Source organism: Taudactylus pleione, unplaced genomic scaffold (genome assembly GCF_031769625.1).
Source record: "Taudactylus pleione unplaced genomic scaffold, aTauple2 ptg000174l, whole genome shotgun sequence".
Classification (NCBI taxonomy): Eukaryota; Metazoa; Chordata; class Amphibia; order Anura; family Myobatrachidae; genus Taudactylus; species Taudactylus pleione.
Window position 1 is genome coordinate 3,400,930 of NW_028284576.1, and position 20,918 is coordinate 3,421,847.

Consider the following 20,918-nt stretch of genomic DNA (forward strand, 5'->3'; position numbering starts at 1 on the left):
TCGGAAGTAGTCCTGCAGGCAATGTCACTGGCATGACTGACTCTCCTATTCGGGATTCCTCTGGAGGATCCTGCATTGCTACGCCTACTGCTGCCGTTGCTGCTGTTGCTGCTGCTGGGAGTCGTTCATCATCCCAGAGAGGAAGTAGGAACACCACTACTTTTACTAAACAATTGACCCTCCAACAGTCCTTAGCGAGGAGGATGAAGTACGACAGCAGTCATCCTGAAGCAAAACGTATAACTGAGGCCTTGACTGCTATGTTGGTGTTAGACGTGCGTCCGGTATCCGCCATTAGTGCAGTGGGATTTAGACAATTGATGGAGGTAGTGTGTCCCCGGTTCCAAATCCCGTCTAGATTTCACTTCACTAGGCAGGCGATACCGAGACTGTACAGAAACGTCAGAAAAAGTGTCCTCAGTGTCCTGAAAAATGCCGTTGTACACAATGTCCACTTAACCACGGACATGTGGACAAGTGGAACAGGGCAGACTAAGGACTATATGACTGTGACAGCCCACTGGGTAGATGTATCACCTTACGCAGCACAGCAGCAGCGTCACCAGTAGCAGCATCTCAGAAACGCCAGCTCGTTACAAGGCAGGCTACGCTGTGTATCACCGGTTTCAGTAAGAGGCACACCGCCGACAACCTCTTAGAGAAACTGAGGGAAATCATCGCCCAGTGGCTTACCCCACTTAGACTCTCCTGGGGATTTGTGATATCTGACAACGCCACCAATATTGTGCGGGCATTACATCTGGGCAAATTCTAGCATGTCCCATATTTTGCTCACACAATAAACTTGGTGGTGCAGAATTTTCTGAAAAGCGACAGGGGCGTGCAGGAGACGCTTTGGGTGGCCCGAAAAATTTCTGGCCACTTTCGCCATTCAGCGACTGCGTGCCGAAGACTGGAGCGCCAGCAAACACTCTTGAACCTGCCATCACCTGAAGCAAGAGGTTGTGACGCGGTGGAACTCAACCCTCTATATGCTTCAGAGGATGGAGGAGCAGCAAAAGGCCATACAAGCCTATACATCCACCTATGACATAGGCAAAGGAGGGGGTATGCACCTGACTCAAGCGCAGTGGAGAATGATTTCCGTGTTGTGCAAGGTTCTCCAGCCCTTCGAACTTGCCACACGTGAAGTCAGTTCAGACACAGCCAGCTTGAGTCAGGTCATTCCCCTCATCAGGCTTTTGCAGAAGCAGCTGGAGAAAGTGAAGGAGGAGCTAAGATGGAGCGATTCCGCTCGGCATGTGGGACTTGTGGATGAAGCCCTTCATTCGCTTTGCCAGGATTCCAGGGTGGTCAATCTGTTGAAATCAGACCACTACATTTTGGCCACCGTGCTTGATCCTAGGTTTAAAGCCTATGTGGTGTCTCTCTTTCCGGCCGACACAAGCCTGCAGAGGTGCAAAGACCTGCTGGTGAACACACTGTCAGCTGAAGCGGAACGTGACACGTCAACGGCTCCTCCTGGCAGCCCGCAACTGGGGCTGCCAGGAAAAAACTTAGGTATCCTAAGCAACCCGCTGGCGGTGATGCAGGGCAGGCAGGACCAAGTTTGGACATCTGGTCCGGACTGAAGGACCTGGCAACAATTTCTGACATGTCTACTGTCACTGCATATGATACTGTCACCATTGACAGAATGGTGGAGGATTACATCGGTGACAGCATCCAAGTAGGCATGTCAGACAGTCCATACCTGTACTGGCAGGAAAAAGAGGCAATTTGGAGGCCCCTGTACAAGCTGGCTCTATTTTACCTGAGTTGACCCCCTCCAGTGTGTACTCCGAAAGAGTGTTTAGTGCAGCCGGGAACCTTGTCAGCGAAAGGCGTAGGAGGTTGCTTCCACAGAATGTGGAGAAGATGATGTTCATCAAAATGAATTATCAGCTCTTCCAGGGAGACCAGCCTCCAGAAGGAACAGAGGGACCTGTGGTGGTGGATTCAAGTGGGGACGAGTTAATACTTTGTGAGGATGAGGATGTACACACTGAAGAGGGTGAGGAATCGGTGGATGAGGAGGATGAGGATGACATCTTGCCTCCGTAGAGCCAGTTTGTGCAGGGACAGATTAATTGCCAGCTTCTTTTGTGGGGGCCCAAACGAACCAATCATTTCAGCCACAGTTGTGTGGCAGACCCTGGCGCTGAAATGATTGATTTGTTAAAATGTGCATGTCCTGTTTATACAACATAAGGGTGGGTGGAAGGGCCCAAAGACAATTCCATCTTGCACTTCTTTTTTTTCTTTGCATTATGTACAGTTTGGGGCCTAGTTTTTCTAACTGCCATCCTGTCTGCCACTGCAGTGTCACTCCTAGATGGGTCACGTGTTTGTGCCGCCCACTCGTGTCGCTTAGCATAGTCATCCAGCTACCTCGGTGCAACCTTTTGGACATAAAAACACTATTGTGAGGTGTGAGGTGTTCAGAATAGACTGGAAATGAGTGGAAATTAAGGTTATTGAGGTTAATAATAGCATAGGAGCAGAGAAACCAACAAATTCTGTGATTTTAGCTGTTTTTATGCTTTTTTAAAAAAAAATACAGATCCAAAACACAAAACCCAGAACCCAAAACACGGAAGGGTGGTTTTGGCAAAACCAATCCAGATCCAAAACACGAAGAAAGATCCAAAACCAAAACACAAAACACGAAAAGTGGCCGGTGCACACCCCTAGTATGCATATATCTGTATGTGTTAGAGTGTATGTATGTTTAAGTGTGGATGTATGTACGTATGTTAGCGTGGATATATGTGTTATATATAACATGTACATGTGTGTTATGCTGTATATATTATATGTATATGTGTGTGTTTAACAAAACACACACACACACATATACATAATATATGTATATGTATTAGAAACCCCCCCCCTCTCCCTCAGAAAATCCTGTATTTGCCTCTGCACTTGTTTAATACATTTTTTTTCCTTTGGCGTTGGGGTGCATGACTTCACGCCACTGGAAGGGAGAGGACAGATGAGCCGCGGCGCGTGAGGAGCAGCGTCAGCCAGCCCAGGAGGAGAAGAAGCTAGAAGGAAGAAGCACAAGGCGATAAGGTAAGTCGTAATTAATTAGACTTAGCAGTAGCGGGAGGGGGGCCCAGGGGCCCTGCCTATTTTGTCAGTCCTGGGCCCCACAATATCTGATGGCAGCCCTGATAGGAAGGCAGCATTTGAGGGAGCAAATGGAGAAGTGGTCGGCAAAATGTAGATGGGTCGGTGCCGTTTTGGGGACGCAGCAGCCATTTGCGATCCACTACGTAAGTAAGATGGCTCCAGTTTCTCAATCCAGGAACCATGCTGCATGACAATAGGGTTACTTGGTTGGTCGATTATCGGAGAACGTGTGTATGGGCTGCGAATGTGTACGCAGTTATGGCTCCTGTGGGTATCTCAACGCTGTCAGGGGAGGGCGCTGTTTTATAATTGCTCCTCCGCAGCATGCAAAATCGCAGCTGCGATTGCAACACTGCACATATCTGAATCCGGACCTTTGTACCGAAATTTTGCTCAGTTATTTCTTAAATTATTCATGACCGGGAGGGGACATTGCGTCCGTTATTCTTACATGTTTTGCGGGTGGTGTTTTTTCACGTGAAGCTTTTGAAATGCGCTTTCCCACTTGAAGTTGTTACACAAAGGTGCAAAATGGATCCCATTAACAGTACTGGATGAGAACCAAAGGTCATCAGCTCTGAGCTAGTGCAAAATCAGATCCTTTTGCAGAGTGGAAATGGCACTGCGTCCGTCCGCACAACAAAGACGGCCCCTAGAAATCCACCTTCACCTATTTATCTCATTTCCACAGTCTTTAACCACTAAACAAAAATCCACAATAAATATCACAGCGGCAAATCTTCACCATAGTCAGCAAGGGACACTCTCACTCCGTCCTACTCCTCTCCTAGGACAGCGCAATTCTCCGCCATCTTGCTCCGCAGACCCATAACATTTGGTGTAAGTTTACAGAACTTGCACTTGGTTAATGACCTTCACTGTTTAACAATAAATTACAAATGATACTAATACATGTACAGCATATTGGATCTAAAAGGAACAATTATGGATTAGTGGCCAGTATATTGTTTTATAATTCCGTCTATTAGTGGCAGGCGCATCTGCATGTCATCTACATTGGGACGAACTGACATCTCGCCAAAGAAATTTCTAATTTAATATAATTAATTCTTTCTTATTTTTTTCCTCCCCTCCCATTGATCAATTTGTATAATTAACCTTCTTGCACCAAGAACTGAATTACACCAATGATCAATAGCATAATAGATCAGGGAAGAAAATCATTCTGATTTAATTAATCTCTTTAAATTTAATTAAATTTTGGTGAAATTTTAACTCTTCTGAAAGAATCGATAAGCACATGCTAATGTACCAAAGGTTTTCTTTTTTTATTATTATTATACTCTGTAATTCTTCTAAAGTAATGCATAAACCAACATGTAATAAAACGTATTGAACACTAAATAGTAAATATATATATATATTATATATATACAGTATATATATATATATATATATATATATATATATATAGTGTTCCCTCTAGCTCCAGCGGCAGGCAGGGCGCCGGAGCTAGAGAGGGCATGCCCGTGCACGTGCCGAAGGGGGCGTGGTCATCGGAAAAGGGGGCGTGTCTATAAGATGCGTCCCCTTTTCGTCACTCTTGGGGGCGTGCCCGGCACTTGCGGACACGCCGGGCAACCCCCAAGCCCTGCAGACAGGGAGAATAGATGCCGGGCGCATGCGCCCGGCGTCTATTCTCCGGCGGTGACCGGGTCACCGCATGTTTCTCCACCCGCGGGACGCTGCGTCCCTTGGGTGAGAACGGCTCCCGCAGGCTGTTAGGGCAGGGCGCTTTTTGCCCTCCAGAAGGAGGGCAGGGTGCTTTTTGCCCTCCAGAAGGAGGGCAGGGCGCCGCGCCCCGCTAAAACAGCCTAGCGGGAACGCTATATATATACACTCTGTAAAATGTTATTAAAACAAAATTGTTTAGAATAAACTTGCCAGGTGCCTGATATGTTTTATACAGTAGTAGGGCACACGTGGTGCAAATGACTCGCTGTGCAACTGGCGCTGATTCGTCTACACTAGTCATGCCACTTCTTATTGGCAGAGTTTTACTAACATGCTGAGGGCATGATTCAGACCCGCTTATAGCGCTCGCAAGCGGGTCAATGGCCGGGCAGTGCGCATGTGCGAGCCCGGTAGCGGGTGAGAACTTCACTCGCTCTGGGCTCGCAGCAAAACGGGGCTTGCAGTGGACGAGGGTCACAAGGATCTCGTTGCAAGCCCGATGGTCGCGATAATCGCGACCATCGCCAGGCCACCCGCAGAAGCTGTGGGTGGTCACCCACAGCTATGCGAGCGGCCTGGAGGCGGATTTTTGTACAAAAAACCACCCTGATTCAGAGCGAGCGCTCGCAAATAGCGAACGCCTCTGAATCAGGACCTGAGTGCGGTTAAGGCACACATCCACTAGACTATGTAATTGAGCAATTGAACGATAACAAAATCGTTACCGTTCAATCGTTCAATAATCGTTTGCAAATGGTCTTGCACATCGTTTAAAAAAATTTCTAAAACGACCAGCGATGCGCGCTCCCACTGATCGTTTAGACATCTATCATCGGGCAAATATGTTGTTCAGCATGTTTGCAGATGATTGATGTGCCTACACTGAACGACTGCTCGTTCAGTGAGGAACCATCACAGACTGACAAACGACTGCACGATTGCAATGTCGTAATCGTGCAGTCGTTTTCATTTCTTTAAGTGGATGGGCACCTTCAGTGTGTGTGCAGGTGTGCATAGGTTGGTGAGCCCACACAGCAGATTAGCTGAGCCAGGGAGTTTATTTATCAACCAAGTAGAAACAAGTAGGGTATGACACAGAGTTAATTATTAGGTACAGGGTGCAGAGATAACGCCAGTTGCACACTGTAGCATATGGAGTATGCTGAGCATTGTAGTGCACCAGATGCAGTATGCACTGGGAGTGCTTGTAGCATACACTAGTGCCAGCAGGGTGCTTGTTATTCTTAATGGTGGTGTCAGAATGGAGTATGGGAGGCTCGTGGCTTCAGGTAACAGGGAGTTCTTGGGTGCACGTCCATCTTTGCAGGACGCCACAGAAGAAAGATGTGCGGTGTAGCCACACATGCATGTCAGAGTTCAGACCTCCCGGGAGAGCTGCGCCGGGTCCGAGTCCCCATTGGCTCTAAGCGGCCCTCCAGCTGTCATTGAACTACACATCCCAGCATGCCTTGCAACAGTTTTGGCAAATTTGTCAAACAGCAAAACTGTGGCAGGGCATGCTGGGATGTTTAGTTCTACAACAGTTGGGGGGGCCCTTCTATAGACCGACTCCTATTTGCCGACATTGGGAGAGTGCTGCCAGGTCGGTGCAGCAGGGTGTGGTTGGGTGGCTTACATGGGCGGTGCAGAGTGACTGACAGGAAGTGCCGTTTGTGGGTGGTGACAGGGGGGTGGTCGGACAAACACAGGCGTGTCAGGGCTTTTGAATGGCGTTGCATGGGCATGCATAAATTATCCACTGCAATGCTGTACGCAGCCTGAGGCCTGATAGTGTGCGTGGAAGTTAGCAATTCCTGAGTAAGGTCAGGGCTTGTGCAAGTGTGCGTGAGGCTGCGATGGTACTCGATTGTATCGATGGTTTTGCAGTCTTGCTAAACATGCCGCATATGTGTAAGATAAAGTGGGCAGCCTTATGTAGTGCTGCGGTGGAAATGGATTAGAATACTATTGCAGTTGAACTGTGTACGTAATGGCTATTGCATTCACAGTTGCGTTCTGTAGTAAATCAGGTCCTAGGTTAGCAGAAAAGGCGGTATGCAGTCGGGAAGCCGACGGACGTAATCCCGATGGCCGACTTCCCAACTGCTTTATCCCTGTAATTTTACAGACGCCGGGAGACCGGCGCCCAGCATCCCGATCGAAGTGATGCCGGGCGCCGAGCGCGGACAGCCGTGGGGGGGTGGGTTAGGTTTAGGGCTCCCGGGGGGGACTTAGGGTTAGGCTAGGGGAAGGGAGGGTTAGGGATAGGCACCCCCCGGGGGGGGACTAAGGGTTAGGCCCCCCCGGGGGGACTTAGGTTTAGGCGGTGGGGAAGGGGGGGGTTAGTTTTAGGCACTTAGAGGGGGGATTAGGGTTAGGCACTGGGGGAAGGTTAGGGTTAGGCACCCCTAAGGAGGGTTAGGGGGGGAAGTTAGGTTTGTAAATACTTATCTGGGAACGATCGGGATTTTCACCCATGTCGGGCAGCCGCTGTCGGGATTTGAACCTGCGTCCTGCGGTAATTCATACCGATTCCGAAAAGGCAGTTAGAGTTATGTTCTGACACAGAGATGGACTTCCTTCTCCTGCTCAACGCCTCTTGTCTAGGTCACGGGTGCATATGCGCCATCATTCCCACCACCAGGCCTAAACTCAGGCCACAGATTGAGAACAACATGCAAGGTGCTCTGCTGAGTTGCAGCTTACGGCTTAAGGCTAGTCATGACTGATCTTCCTACTGCTTCAGTCCTTTGTGTCCCAGGTAGACAGTTCACATCCAGACCCCTGATGGGTTTGATAAAATCAGGACTGTGAAGGGATTTTCCATCTGGTCCAAGAGCTATATGGTGAAAGCAGACGGTGCCACCTATTGGAGGTTCACTGGCATCAGCACTATCCTTGGTGCAAGAAATCCTATGTGCGAAACCCCCCCCCTCATTGCCACATAGTTACACCCCTTCAGCTGCAAGTGGAGATGCAACTGAATTGCGTACAGTACAGTCAGAGCCATAACTAGACTTTTTGGTGCCCTGTGCCAGAGAGAGCATTGGCGCCCCCCTCATTTTTCAAAGGGACATAATGCACCCAAAAAAGGGCCATGGCCTCATGGGGAAGGGCCAGGCAAGAGATAGGAGAGACCAGGAGATGCTGGGGATAAATAGGGACATAATATAGTGCACCTGAGAGGGGGCCATGGCCTCATGGGGAAGGGCCAGGGAAGGGATAGGGGAGGCAAGGAGATGCTGGGGATAAATAGGGACATAATATAGTGCACCTGAGAGAGGGCCATGGCCTCATGGGGAAGGGCCAGGCAAGAGATAGGAGAGGCCAGGATATGCTGGGGATGAAATAAGAGGAAGCTACAAGCAAGCGCCTCCTGACCTGTGGTGCCCTGTGCGATGGCACCGGCCGCACTACCCTAGCTACGGCCCTGAGTACAGTATCTAATGTTGAATTGATAAAAAAAAGATCCTCTAGTTAATTATTGAGCAGATCACACATTTCCTACTTTTTGGTCTCATCATCTTCTGATAACGGCTTATCTTCACATTTGTGATTTTTTTGCACTTCCTACCGATGAGTGTTGTCTTCATTCCATACCGAGCGTGATGTGTGTCCATCATTGCTGTCCTTTTCTGTGTCCCGGAACGGCTGACATATTTCTCTGATTTAGATGAAGCCTGAGCAATGAGAATGGTGACACGATACCGTAATTTATTATCCCACTTGGCTCCTCACCTGTTCCTCATTCTATTTGTATTGTATTTTACCAGGAATGCGAACATCATACCGTACAGTTCCTCTAAATCTCTTCTACGAGGACAGCTCTGTATCACAAATCAGCCTTGGAAAAATATATTTTTTTATGTATTTTTAAAACATGTTTAAAAAGGAAAGAATAGAAATCTACAACGTATTAATGCATCCTCCCATCTCATCATCGGAATCATTGTTGTTTATATAATAATAATACACCATATATTTTATGTTGCTGGCCAGTCGACATACACATAACGTACATAAATACAACATAATAAGTACACAAATATTCCTAAGCATAAAAACATGTAAGCTTCAGTATAATAAGAGCAGATGTATGATACAAATTCCAAGTATGAGTTACTGTATGCTTTAGCATTTACAGATAGCACAAAAATCAATGACAAATTCTGTGTTTATTATTAAACAATAGGGGTCATATCAGGGGCGCAACTAGATATTTTTAGTTTTGGTTTTGGATCTCCCCTGGTTTTGGATCTGGATTGGTTTTGCCAAAACCTCACCTCCGTGTTTTGTTTTTCGGGTTTTGGTTTGGGATTTTTTCTTAAAAAATAAAAAAACAGCTATAATCACATAAAATGGGCCTTTTTTGTACCTACAGTATTAATAACCTCAATAACATTTATTTCCAGTCATTTCCAATCAATTTTGACCACCTCACAATATTATTTTTTTTCATCTAGTTAAGGCCAAAAGGTTGCATCCAGCTAGCTGGCTGATTAAGCTCAGTGACACAGTGGGTGGCACTAACATGTGGCAGTTCAGCTTCTAATTTCCAACACGGATACAGTGTGTTATACAGTGTGGGTTGGATACACCAATAGTGCATTTACTGTGACAGCAGTGTCGGCAGAGCGGGGTTGCTGACGGTGTCCTCAGTACATGGAATGGCAGTGCTGCGGTGCTGGCAGTGTCCTCAGTGAAGGGGATCAGTGGTTTCATCAGTGCTGCGGTGCTGGCAGTTTCCTCAGTGCAGGGGATCAGTGGTGTCAGCAGAGCAGGGGTGCCAGCGGTGTCTTCAGTGCAGGTTTGCTGGCTGTGTTGGCAGTGCAGGGGTTGCTGACGATGTCCTCAGTACATGGAATGGCAGTGCTGCGGTGCTGGTGGTGTCCTCAGTACATGGAATGGCAGTGCTGCGGTGCTGGCAGTGTCCTCAGTGAAGGCTACTGGCAATGTCGGCAGTGCCAGTGGTGTCTTTAGTGCAGGTTTGCTGACTCTGTCGGCAGTGCAGGGGTGTTCTCAATGCAGGGTGCTGGCAGTGTCGGCAGATCGTGGGTGCCAGCGTTGTCCTCAGTGCATGTGTGCTGACAGTGTCGGCAGGGCAGGTTTGCTGGTGGTGTCCTCAGTGTGGGAGTGCCGGCAGTGTCGAGGTCACTGACTGTGTCATCAGCACATGGGGCAGCAGTGCAGGGGTGCCGGCAGTGTCAGCAACGGTGATGTCAGCAGTGGGGGATGCTGCCAGTGGGGATGCCAGTGGTGTCAGCAGCGGGGTGTGCCAGCGGTGTCAGGCAGCAGGAGATTTCGGGCACCATCTTTATTTGCTTCCTGACTGTGTGCAACTGTGCATATTAAATGGGTTTAACACTGATTGGCTGAGAGGTGTGACAGATGGCATTCTCAGCCAATCAGCGTTAAGCCCGCTCAATACAAAACATTGCGAACCGACAGCGGGATCGCGAGTTTTTGCCTCGGGTGAGGGGTCAGGGGCAGGCAGGGAGATTAAAACTTTGCTCGGATTGCCCCGGATCCCCAAAATTTGGGTGGGTTTGGAACTCTGAGATCTGAACCCGCTCATCTCTAATTTGAATGCACACTGCACCCATGTCTATATTATGTAAAACTTACCTCTCCGAGGTCCCGCATCGGGTCTCCCAGCGCTGTTCAAATGCCGGAAAATGTGTCACAGAATTTGAGGACAGTCATGTGCTTAAAAAGTAGAGATGTGCACTGACCCTTGTGTTTTGATTTTGGTTTTGGATCTCCCCTGGTTTGGATCTGGATTGGTTTTGCCAAAACCTCTCCTCCGTGTTTTGTTTTTCGATTTTGGTTTTGGATCTGGATTATTTCTTAAAAAATCATGAAAACAGCTAAAATCACATTAAATCACATTTTTTGTTCCTACAGTATTATTAACCTCAATAGCATTTATTTCCACTCGTTTCCAGTCAATTTTGACCAACTCACAATTTAGATTTTTTTTCATATATTTTACTCCCAAAATTTTCACCAAGATAGCTGGCTGACCTCAGCAGTGGGCGGCACAAACAAATGGCAGTTCAACTTCAAATATGGCACATCAGGAAATACTTTATTATTCAAGAGAAACCTGAGGGAGTTGGAGTATGTATGTAGTTGAAGGCAGGGCAGGGACAAGAAGGGTTGATTGGTAGTAAATTTAATTCTGTTTTTTGATTGCGAAGAAAATTTATGAAGGAGAAGGGGAGAAGGCATTTCCAAAAAAAATGTGGTACATTTACATCACTCCTTGCCACAGAAGAATCCTTGAGCATGGCTGCTGCTGCTGCTAGGAGTTAATTTTCTCATCCCAGATTGGACCAGGAAGAGTGCATTCCAAAAACAAATAAACAATTGACATTCTGTAAAGGCATTTCCCAACCTGTACAGGGACATAAAAAAACATAGTTAGTTAGTGGCCTCAAAGTGCCACTTTGAGGCCACTAACTAATCTGGACAAGCATAAGATCTATGATTTAAGGCAGGGGTAGCCAACCCTGGTCCTCGAGAGCTACCACAAGTGCATGTTTTCCAGGTCTCCTCACAGAATCACAACTATAATAATTAACTCCACCTGTGGATCTTTCTAAATGTTTTGGTGAGTAATGAATGCACCAGCTAGGTTGTCTGGAAAACATGAACTCTCAAGGACTGAGGTTGGCTACCCCTGATTAAAGGCCTTTCTTGAGAATACTGCGCCTGCCTCTGCGGCTAGGAGTGGATTTTCATCCCAGAAGCGGAAAGACGAAGAGTGCTTCCAAAAAACAATTGACTTAGATAATCCTTTGCAAACCTTCTCTAAAAGGCATTTTCCAACCTGTACAGGGACATTAAAAAAAAACAGATTTAGTTAGTGGCCTTCAAACTGCTGTTGTTCCCACTGTCCACTTAACCATATTACTTAGATATGTGAACAAGCAGAACAGAGCATTAAATGCAACATTTCAGATGTAAGGTTTAAGTCTTACGTTGTGTCTTTCTTGGGAATTCTTTCTTGAGCGCCATGCCTGCTTGCTGGGAGTGGATTTTTTTCATCCCAGAAGGGGACTAGGAACAGGAAGTGTGATTTCCAGAAATAGATAAACAATTGCCTTAAATAATCCTTTGCAAACCTTCTGTTCTGTAAAGGAATTTCCCAACCTGTACAGGGACATTAGAAAAAACAGAGTTAGTTAGTGGCCTTCAAATTGCCATTGTTTCCACTGTCCACTTAACCATATTACTTAGATATGTGAACAAGCGGAACAGAGCATTAAATGCAACATTTCAGTTTAAGGCTTAAGTTTTACGTTGTGTCTGGGGATTATTTAGAATACAGAAAAAAGAGCTCCACCACAAGTGGCAGATGACTAAACTCACACACAAAGGTTTAATGGAAATAGATACAACACCAGATCAGTTGTTTACCCTTGAGGATCTGTCTGATTCATCATGGTGCCCCCAAGACCAAGATTGTGCAAATTCTGCCAACAGAAAGACTGACACCATAAGAGTCACCTTCTGGATGTGAATTGTCTCATTTGCATGGGAAAACCCAACCCTCAGATGAGATGGATCTCAGCCAGTGGACACCATTGAAATCACCATTAAAAAGTCACAATGGAAGACTACAGTGTGGAGATTCTTTCATCACAGTCAGGAGAGGCCTCAGAGAACATGAAAAAAGATGCTCTAGGTGCTGAACTTTAAGGGATTTCTCCATCATGTTCTGCAGTGTGGAAAGGTTTCATTCACATGTTTTCTATAAAACAGTTCAAAGTTACAGCTTTCAAACTGTCTGGCTATAACACCCACCTTTGCCAAGAATTACCAAAGATTATCACAAGCAAAGTATTCATCTGTCCGGAATCTGTCTGGAAAGTCATGGATCGTACCTGGTCTGAATGCACTAAGACAGCCAGTGATTCTGTATTCTGTAGCTGACTCTGGGCCTGATTCAGAGCCGGACGCCATTTGCGCTCACTCGTTCAGAAAAAGGGGCTGGCTATTTAAATTGAGCGCTCGCTCTTTGCGGTCTGTTGATGCCTCTATGTCTGAGCGAGCGAACGAAACATGCGCTCGCTATTTTGTAAAGACGTCCCCTGGTCATTCGCATCATACGTCATCTATTTATTAGATTAATCGAGTACATCGAAAGGCATCTGAACTGCTCGCAGTGCTTGTGGTTGGATTTTCCTACCGGAATCATGCGAACAGTTCAGGCTAAGAAACAAGCAAGTGACGTGGTCAATGACGCTGCTTTGTTAATTATGCACACCCTTAAAACGCCCGTTTTGACCCTTTGGCACGCCTGCGTTCGGATCACCACTCCCCATTTTCAAGCACCTTCCCCTGTTACCACCCACAAATGCCTCATCCTGTCACTTACGACCCATACGCATGCGCAGTTATGCGAACATCGCTCGGAGCGAACGAGCGGCCGCTTACGAGCGGCTCTGAATCAGGCCCTTTATTCCTACCTGAATCGCAAACTGAAATACGGCATAGTGAGCACAGACAACATGGAGGGGTCACGGCTGCAAACACTTGAGACTCCTGGAAGGAGTCAGGCCTACTGGGCACTATAGACCTTTTCATGGAATCTCAGTAACACGGAATAAAAGTAAATAGAATTTATTCACAGGCAAAATATATAGCAATGTTTCACATAAAGTCTCAACAGCACAGAAGTTCAGATATGCAGTAGTCAATATAGGAGTAAACCCCCATATGTAAATAAAGTCTCTGATACTAATGTAGTAGGGAACCCCGAGTCCAATATGAGGCTAAGATCTCAGGATGGTATAAGGACATTACTAGGGTTGAGCCCTGTAGTGTGATGAAAATCCAGAACAGGGTTGAGCCCTGCAATGTAGTGAAGATCTGGAAAAGGGTTGAGCTCTGAGATGTGGTGAAAATCTGAGGCAGGGTGGAGCCCTGTGATGTGAAGCAGGGTTGAGCCCTGTGATGCAGTGAAGATCCGTGACAGGGTTAAGCCCTGTGATGTAGTAAAGATCCAGAGAAGGGTTGATCCCTGTGATGTAACAAAGATCCAGGACAGGGTTGAGCCCTGTGATGTGGTGAAGGTCCGGAGCAGGGTTGAGCCTTGCAGCATGACGAGGATCCGGAGCAGGGTTGAGCCCTGCGATGTAGTGAGGGTCCAGAGCAGGGTTGAGCCCTGCGGCGTGACAGGGATCTAGAGTGGGGTTGAGCCCCGCAATGCATGAAGGGTCCGGCGACAATAACTGTAATGGTGCAGTTGCCAACTGTAGTAAAGGTGAGTTCGATGTCCATGGAAGTAGAAGACAACAGCCAGAGTAAATATTCCAGCAGGGGATGCAACCACAGCAATGGAGCAGAATAACAATACTTAGGCCATGTCAATACTGAGCTCTGTAGTGCAGCTGGAAACCAGTATCAGAAGTTTAACTGGAACACGGGCAGAGATATAGCAAAGTCCACAGCAAACCACAGGAACAGCAGGGATCTGGCAGGAGTCCAAGAAAGACCTGCAAAGACCTGAAAGTAACGTTGCACAGACACTGAGACACAGTTAGTAACAGGCTTTACACTAGAGGTCTGTAATCCGTAGGAAGTTCAGAACATGTGACCCAAATGGAATCAGGTTTGAAATAACAAGCAATCCAAAATTCCATTACCTGACAACACCTTTGAGGCAGATGATTATTTTAACTCTCTATCACCTGTATGTGGAGAATGCCAGCAACCAGTATAGCTCCTCCAACGACCACAATGGAACTTTGGCAAATGTAGTTTAACTTTACGTACTGAAATAGTCCTAACAGTACCCCCCTTTTTGGGTGGTCTCCGAACACCCACCAGGTTTTAAAGGAAATTTAGCATGAAAATGACGTATCAATTTAGAAGCATGGACATCAGAGTCTTTAATCCAAGATATCTCCTCTGGGCCATAACCCTTCCAGTCTACGAGATATTGCAATTGATTTTGATGCTTACGTGAATCCAGAATCTTATCGATCTCAAATTCCACACCTCGAGAAGTTGTTATGGGAGGTACTTTAGGCAAGCTGTCGTAAAATGGATTAAGAATCAATGGGCTAAGCAAGGAGACATAAAAGGAGTTAGGTACACGTTTGGTTGGAGGTAACTGTAACTTACATGCCACTGGATTGATAATCCTGACAATACAAAAAGGCCCAATATACCGGGGAGCAAACTTCATAGTAGGTACTTTAAGTCAAATATTTCTAGTAGACAACCAGACACGATCCCCAACAGAATATTTAGGAACAGCTGAACGTTTTGTATCAGCAAAAAATTTATAATTATGGGAGGCTTTCCTAAGACACTTATGTACCTGTCTCCAAATTCCAGAAAAATGTTGGAGAGTAGCTTTAGCTGCTGGAACGTCCACTGTAGGAATTGATTGAATCTCAGGAACTCGAAGATGCCAACCAGAGTTGGCGAAAAAAAGACTTACACCTGTAGCAGATGAATAATGAAAGTTATGGGCAAACTCAGCCCAAGGCAAAAAATCCATCCAATCATCTTGAGAAGAGGAAATATACATTCTCAATAAGGTCTCCAACTCCTGCTTCACGCTTTTGCTTTGTCCATTTGACTGAGGATGATATGCAGAAGAAAACTGTAATTTAATTTACAATGATGAACATAAGGCCCTCCAAAAACGAGCAACAAACTGGACACCCCAATCAGACACTATCTCAGAAGGAAGTCCATGAAGACGGAATATCTCTTTAATAAATATTTGTGCTAATTTGGGGGCTGATGGAATTTGAGCCAAAGGACAAAAATGGGCCATCTTGGTAAAATCATCCACCACTACCCAAATAACCGTACACACCCTAGACTCGGGAAGATCTGTGAAAAAATCCATGGAAAGATGGGTCCATGGTTGGGTAGGAATGGGTAGTGGATGGAGAAGACCTACAGTAGACTGCCGGGAGGACTTATGTTGTACACACTTAGAACAAGAACGTATAAACTCTTGGACATCTTTTCTCATGGAAGGCCACCAATAAGAATGTTGCAAAAATGAGTACATTTTTTGAACCCCAGTATGTCCAGAGAAACGAGAATTATGAGCCCAAGAAAGAAGTCTGCCTCGTAACTCAGGTGCCACAAATATCTTCCCAGGAGGAGGATCCGAAGAGATTGAGGTTGAAAAAAAGGCCAGAGGATTTATTATAGGGTACTATACCTTTGATCCTCATTTTGTTCTTTCTCTTCCAACATCGAGCGAGAAAGTGCATCTGCCTTTTTTATTCAATGAACCTGGACGATACCTGGGGACAAAATCAAAATGAGAAAAGAAGAGTGCCCAACGAGCCTGTCGTGGGTTCAAACAATGAGCAGTCTTCAAATACAGCAAATTCTTATGATCTGTAAAAATAGTAATGGGATACTTTGCGCCTTCTAATAAATATCTCCATTCCTCCAACGCTAACTTAATAGCTAACAATTATTGGTCCCCAATGGAGTAATTACTCTCAGCACTGGAAAACTTTTGTGAAAAGAATCCACAAGATACTGTTCTCCCATCTGCAGCCACTTGGGACAAAATAGCCCCAACTCCATAAGTGGAGGCATCCACTTCCACCATAAATGGTTTCTCAACATGAGGTTGAACTAGAATAGGAGCCGCAGAAAATGCATCTTTAAGAGTCTGGAAGGCATTCAACGCCTCTGGGGACCACACTTTGGGATTAGCCCCTGTTTTTGTCAGCAGTGATTGGAACCACAATCATTGAAAACGCTTTGATAAACTTTCTGTAATAATTGGCAAAGCCTTTATATCTCTGAATAGACCTTAATGAAGTGGGCAAAACCCAATCTTGAATAGCCTTTAACTTCTCGGGGTCCATCTGAAGTTCGGAACCAGATATAATATACCCTAAAAAGGGTATAACCAGGACTTCAAAAATGCACTTGGAGATCTTACCATAAAGCTTATTAGCTCAAAGGCAGCTTAATACCTCTTTGACATGGGTACGATGATCAGAAAGATTCCTGGAAAAAATCAAAATATCAAGATAAACAATAACAAAGTGATAAAGTATATCTCAGAAAATTTAATTCACAAACTCCTGGAACACCGCTGGAGCATTACATAAACCAAAAGGCATGACGAGATTCTCATAATGGCCATCTCACGTATTAAACGCAGTTTTCCACTCATCTCCTTCTTTAACTCTGATCAAGTTGTAAGCTCCCCTTAAATCAAGTTTAGTAAACAGTCGAGAACCCTTAACGCTGTCAAACAATTCTGTAATTAAAGGCAAAGGATATTTGTTTTTTACCGCGATCTCATTTAGACCTCTAAAGTCGATACATGGATGAAGACCACCATCTTTTTTCTTTACAAAAAAGAAGCCAGCTCCAGCGGGAGATGAAGAAGGCCTGATAAACCCCTTTCGTAGGTTACCTTGCACATATTCCGACATGGCTTGAGTCTCAGGAACAGAGAGAGGGTATACTCGACCTTTAGGTGGCATTTTACCAGCGATAAGTTCAATAGGACAATCCCAGGTACGATGCGGTGGAAGTTTGTCTGCCGCCTGCTCAGAAAAGACATCAGTAAATTCATGATAAGGCTGTGGGAGAGAAGGTGGAACATCTACTTTCACTTCAGCCATTAGTACCACATGAATCAAACAATTTAATTTGCATTTAGGACTCCAAGAAAGAATTTGAGAACAAGTCCAGTCAATATGAGGGTTATGAAGAGTTAACCATGGTAAACCAAGAACTATATCATACATAGAAATAGGTAATACCAAAAACTCTAAACTTTCTTCATGCAAAGCTCCTATCCTCAAGTTCATAGACTTTGTTTGACATATCCATTAGAAATTCTAGTCCCATTTACTACAGAAAGGGAAAGAGAACGGGTTAATTTGACAACAGGAATTTGCAAATTTTGAACCAATGACAGCAAAATAAAATTGCCCGTTGCTCCAGAATCTAGCAATGCAGAAAACTCTTGACACGGAGACCCAAAATCAGGAATACCCACAGAGATATAATAATGAATCATGCGCTCCCAGTGATAAGCAGCTTTCTTTTAAATGGCCAGATCACTGGCCAGGTAAGGGTTAATGTATGCTAAAGAAGCGCTTGTATAGTGGATAGTGCTTAAATGTAATACCAGCAATAGTGAAACATACACACAATAACACTCAATACATATAACGTAGATAAATGTTTAAGCGCTTTCAGTGAAAAATGAAGTGTCCTGAAAAGGTTTCCCCATTAAGACGTGGGCGCTGGATACCAGGGTAAGTGGGATAAACTGACCCTACCTTTCCCTGTGTAAGATCTTCTCCGTGCGGGGGCTGGGTGTGTCCAGGTGGCTGCAGTATAATCAGCTGTATGACAATTCCGTCTGCCGCTTGTAATATCAGTGGCTCGCCGGAGCAGCGTCTTTCTGCACTCTTCTGCCTGGTGGAAATCTGCCGTTCTCATGGAGAGGAATTCGTGCTCACTTGAATAGTGACGTCAGGGGTAGTCTAAACACCAACGCGTTTCATCCGGTAGGACTTTATCAAGGTGTTGCTGTGAAGCCCTTGTTCACCTTTTATCCTTGTGCTAGCCTGGTAATTGGCTGGTTAATTATGTCAATTAGACATGTCTCAATCCCGCATATTTAGCCGGATAACGGGATAAAAAGCTCGGCAATCTAAAAGTGTGCTTTTCTTTAATATGTGTATACAATAAAAATAATCTGTTTAAAAATCAATCAGTCTTTAAACGAAAATTATAATCTGTATCAATTTTTCGTTTAAAGACTGATTGATTTTATATTTATTTATTTATTGTTTATATGATACAATCCAGCAACAAATGAAACAACATGATACACTCTACTGATAATGTAATGTAAATGTTTGTCTGTTAGCATTCTGTGATTTTGCATTCACATTAATTGGCTTATTATTAAACCAATTATAACTGCACACTACTTTTAAACAGATTTTATTAATAAAATTCATTTATCATTTTTATTGTATACACATATTAAAGAAAAGCACACTTTTAGATTGCCGAGCTTTTTATCCCATTATCCGGCTAAATATGCGGGATTGAGACATGTCTATTTGACATAATTAACCAGCCAATTACCAGGCTAGCACAAGGATAAAAGGTGAACAAGGGCTTCACAGCAACACCTTGATAAAGTCCTACCGGATGAAACGCGTTGGTGTTTAGACTACCCCTGACGTCACTATCCCAGTGAGCGCGAATTCCTCTCCATGAGAACGGCAGATTTCCACCAGGCAGAAGAGTGCAGAAAGACGCTGCTCCGGCGAGCCACTGATATTACAAGCGGCAGACGGAATTGTCATACAGCTGATTATACTGCAGCCGCCTGGACACACCCAGCCCCCGCACGGAGAAGATCTTACAAAGGGAAAGGTAGGGTCAGTTTATCCCACTTACCCTGGTATCCAGCGCCCACGTCTTAATGGGGAAACCTTTTCAGGACACTTCATTTTTCACTGAAAGCGCTTAAACATTTATCTACGTTATATGTATTGAGTGTTATTGTGTGTATGTTTCACTATTGCTGGTATTACATTTAAGCACTATCCACTATACAAGCGCTTCTTTAGCATACACAATACCCACAGAGATTAAACAATCCTTTATGGGGAGAACTTTTGAAAGCACCACTAGGTTGATTTCCCCTCCATCAACTAGGGACGACCGTTTTCCCGGCTTTATTGGACATTTAGCCATAAAATGTTCTGAGGATGCACAATACAAGCATAAATTAGAACGCCTCCTACGTTGCTTCTCCACTTCAAACAACTTAGCTTTATTAATTTGCATAGGCTCATCAGATGTACCATGAAGGGAGCGAGACTAGGGAAGAGAACTTTTAGAACACTCCGTGTGATTCCTCTGAACCCCTCGTTCTCGCATACGCAAATCAGTTTTAATAGTCAATGAAATTAACTCATCCAAATTCTCAGGAAGATCCCGAGTCACTAATTCATCTTTAAGTTTCTCAGACAGACCAATCCAGTATGCTGCTCTTAATGCCTCATTATTCCACTTAAGCTCTGCCGCTATAGTTTGAAAGCGAACTACATACTGACCAACTGGAGCTGTTCCTTGTTTTACTCGTAAAATATCCACAGACGCAGCCACTGATCCTCCAGGTTCGTCAAATATAATTTTAACAGTGGAAACAAAATCCTGGTGATTAGACATTAAAGCATCATTTCTCTCCCATAAAGGAGAGACCCACTTGAGAGCAGCACCAGACAATAATGACACGATATAAGCCACTTTAACACGAGAGGTGGTAAAACTTTGGGGTAATAATTCAAAATGAATCTCACATTGGTTGAAAAATCCTCTACATGTTTTTTTATTACCATTATAAGAGGTAGGAGTCGGTAAACGTAGATGGGAAGCAGAAGCCCCTGATGTACTTGTAACAGGAATCTTAAGTTTATCAAGACGTGTGGAAAGATCCTGTAAACATTGCAAAACTTGGATTTGAGTATTTTCTTGTACTTGCAGACGGGCAGTCAAATGCTGAAGCACCTGTACCGCAGTAGCCTGTTCCAGATACGGATTCATTTTTAGGTCAGTGTAAACTGTCACGGCTGCCGACACTTGAGACTCCTGGAAGGAGTCAGGCCTTTTGGGCACTATAAACTGAGGTGGTTTTAGGAATGACCTGTTCATGGAATCTCAGTAACACGGAATAAAAGTAAATAGAATTTATTCACAGGCAAAATATATAGCAACGTTTCACATAAAGTCTCAACAGCACAGAAGTTCAGATATGCAGTAGTCAATATAGGAGTAAACCCCCATATGTAAATAAAGTCTCTGATACTAATGTAGTAGGGAACCCCGAGTCCAATATGAGGCTAAGACCACAGGATGGTATAAGGACGTTACTAGGGTTGAGCCCTGTAGTGTGATGAAAATCCGGAAGCCCTGCAATGTAGTGAAGATCTGGAACAGGGTTGAGCCCTGAGACGTGGTGAAAATCCGAGGCAGGGTTGAGCCCTGTAATGTGTAGCAGGGTTGAGCCCTGTGATGCAGTGAAGATCTGTGACAGGGTTGAG